Source organism: Notothenia coriiceps, unplaced genomic scaffold (assembly GCF_000735185.1).
Source record: "Notothenia coriiceps isolate Sejong01 unplaced genomic scaffold, NC01 NC01_scaffold00019837, whole genome shotgun sequence".
Taxonomy (NCBI): Eukaryota; Metazoa; Chordata; class Actinopteri; order Perciformes; family Nototheniidae; genus Notothenia; species Notothenia coriiceps.
Window position 1 is genome coordinate 21,708 of NW_011352538.1, and position 3,398 is coordinate 25,105.

A 3,398-nucleotide genomic window follows, 5' to 3' on the forward strand; every position below is an offset into this window, starting at 1 on the left:
GATATACACCTGGACATCAGCAGGAGAGAACTCTTTAAAGTAGAGACACTACATACTGATATACACCTGAACATCAGCAGGAGAGGACTCTTTAAAGTAGAGACACTACGTAGATGTTCTGTCTATGCTTCAGTCAGAGCTACTCTGCACATTGTCAACAAGGTAAACTTCAGATTTTCCTGAAATGTCTCTAAGAACCGTTTGATTGACAGCTGGTGGGCTGAGGGGAACTCCGGACACTTTACATGAGGGGGAGGAGTGTGAGTGTTGTGCCTGATATCAGAGGGATTCCCCCCTCACGGTGTTTGCATGGCGGCGAGGTTTCCCTGCTGCCTCTCAGCGTCAGCTTTAAGGAAGTAGGTGCAGAGCGGATCCTGGGAAACACATGCAAATCCAGTCGGTATCAGCTGATTCATGCTGTGATCCTGGTTAATCATCTGCAACATCCATTGGGGTGTTCCCTCGCTGAGATGCTGAGAGGAGACGCTCGATAACCCTCGACCGCCTCTAAAAAATATGCGCTTTAAATAAAAAGTACCATAAAATAATATGGCCCCTCTACTGAGTGACATTTGTTAACCCTAAAATGCCGGTTTGTTTACATAAAGCAACAAAAGTGAAATTATTTTCTGTGTATTAAATGCTTTTTTAATATGTGTTTTTATTGGTTAGCAGCGTCACAGATTTAGATGCATTTTTTATTTGTATTTAATTTATAAAACTTTAAATATTTAATTTAACCATTTATTTGTATTTCTTATACAACAAATATGTTTTTTTTTAAAAAGCTATCACTAAGAGGACAACATTATTATGAATAAACAATTAATAAATAGTATTTTTATAAATAAAAGTGTTGTGAAAAGGGTAACAATTGGCACCAATATTGACTTTGATCCATTGTTTTAATTCATTTTAGATTTCTCACATTGTGTAATTCATCATTGATTAGCAAGAATACTTTTTTGAGTTTTATTTTTTATTTTTTGTGCAAAACACCAAGAAACTCTCAATCTGGTGGAAACAGCCAGAAACTAGGGGCACCGAACTCTCATCTTTCTACATGTGACTGGTGCTTGTGATCAATGTGGTTTTATTGCTTGATTTTAATCACTTTCTATCTTCTTTTCTTACCTCTGTAAAGCGTCTTTGAGCTCCTGATGAAGCGCTTGATGAATGAAATGTATTATTGTTATTAGTTATGGTTTCCCTGAGGTTCAATGGGAACATGTGTGTCCTTAAGGCTCTGACTGTCTGTATTTTGGATACACACTTTATCACAGAAACTAGCATTTAGCTTCCAACATGTAAAATAAAAAGGTCACAAATGTCCGTGGTGAAGCAGAGGGTTAAAGAGGCGGAAGGTCATCAGATAAGGCTCCGTGTGGGAGATCAACTCGCTCTACTTTCCTGGTACCAACACTGTGAGATAACACTCATCTGATATATTCACTTTGATATAAACTCAGATAAGACTCACTCCACACGACGTGGATTCAAAACAGAGGTCACTTTGTTTTGATTGTAATTATTTGAGGTGAGAAAGGTCAGAACATATTCTACCTCCTGAGACCTCTGAAGACAATACGATGACAGGGACTTCAAAAGGGAGATGTGGTTTCAGCTGGAAGTCTAGATCTAAAACAAAGATGTCATTTATAACGCTGACTTTCCAAATATGCAGATTGCTGAGTCAGCATTGATCACAGTTAGCGTCTGTTGCCCTCTGCTGTCTGGGAAGAGGAACGCAGTCTCATTCCTCCCTCTAGTCCCAGTAGTAGTTCCTCAAAACACCTCTGGCATCTCTCCTTTTTTAAATCACGTCTGAAATCACGTCTCTTCACACTGGCATATCCCCCCTGATCACATGACACGTCCTCTGCTCTTATTGGTTATATTTACTTGTTGTTCTGCTGTTGATTTGTTTGTGTATCTTGTACAGGGCGACTGTGGCTGTGAGGGAGTGTGGTCATCTTTCAACCAGAAGGTTGTGGGTTCGATCCCAGCCCATGCAGTCAACATGTCGATGTATCCTTGGGCAAGATACTTAACCCTGAGTTGCTCCATTGGCATGGCCAACGGTGTGTGAATGTGTGTGAATGTTAGGTCCTAGAGTAAGGTACACTGCTCTGTATGAATGGGTGTGAATGGGTGAATGACATGTAGTATGTAAAGCGCTTTGAGGGGTCTTAAAGACTGGATAAAGCGCTATATAAGTACAGTCCATTTACCATTTACTGCGACCTTGAGAGGCGCCCAATATAAATACAATGTATTATTATTATTATTAAAAGCAGGCCCGCTTCTACGGGGGTGCATAAGGGTGCATTGCACCCACAGTTGAGTCGTTATGCACCCTCATTTGAAAAATGAAAAGTGAAAAAAATGAAAATGAAAAGTGAAAAATAAATAATTATGAAAAGCGAAAAATATTACATATATAATAATAATAATAGTAGTAATAATAATAATAATAATAATAATTTAGTTGAAATAAAATAAATTGTAATTGTGGTTAAATAACATTGTCTGCTGCAGTTATTTGGTCAATTTAAACGGTAACTAACGTTATTATGTCAGGTGTGCGTGACCTGTGCCGCTGCGCGCTCATCATCTGCAAGGTGCTTACACAGCAGTCATGGACATCAGAAAATGGTTAAAACAACCAGCCCTTATCGCCAGCAGTAACACTGCATCTACTGCAGGTAATAACAGTTCAGATCATGGGGACATTACGTTACCCGCGGCCACTGTCGTGGACACTAACGCCCGACTCGCCGGCTTTGCCCGCCTCGCCCACGGAGGCGGAGCAGCCGCAGCCGTCTTCGTCGCCCCAAACACCGCCACCCCTCAGCGGCTCGCAAGTGCCAGAGGACCTCGGCAAAACAGAGCCTGCCCAGGTATATTTAAAAAAGTACCCAACTCGCCTGTACAGTGGGGTAAGGCGCTCATTTTGCAGCTCATGGTTTCAAAACAGAGATTGGCTGTAATGTTCCTGTAAAAAAGATGCCATCTTCTGCTATGCATGTAGACATTTCGGTTCAAGTAAGTCAGATGCCTTCAGTGCACCACAACTGGCTACAACAACTGGCGCCATGCTCTTATAGGTGATAAGGGACTGGGAAGGCATGAATCAAGCAAAGAGCACATAGATCCATAGATCTCTCCATGTTGATCTAAAAATGCACCAGATTGATGCTTTTAACTTCAATATTTAAAAACAAAATCTTCCCGGGGGAGCATGCCCCTAGAGGAGGTGAGGACCCCCCTAGAGGGTGTTAGGTCCACTCCCCACTTATAAAAATAGCGCTTTACCACTGCACCCTCTCTAATTTTAGATGCACCCCGAGTCATTTTGTTCTGTAAATGTGTTCACCGATTCATGAAGGAAACAGTCA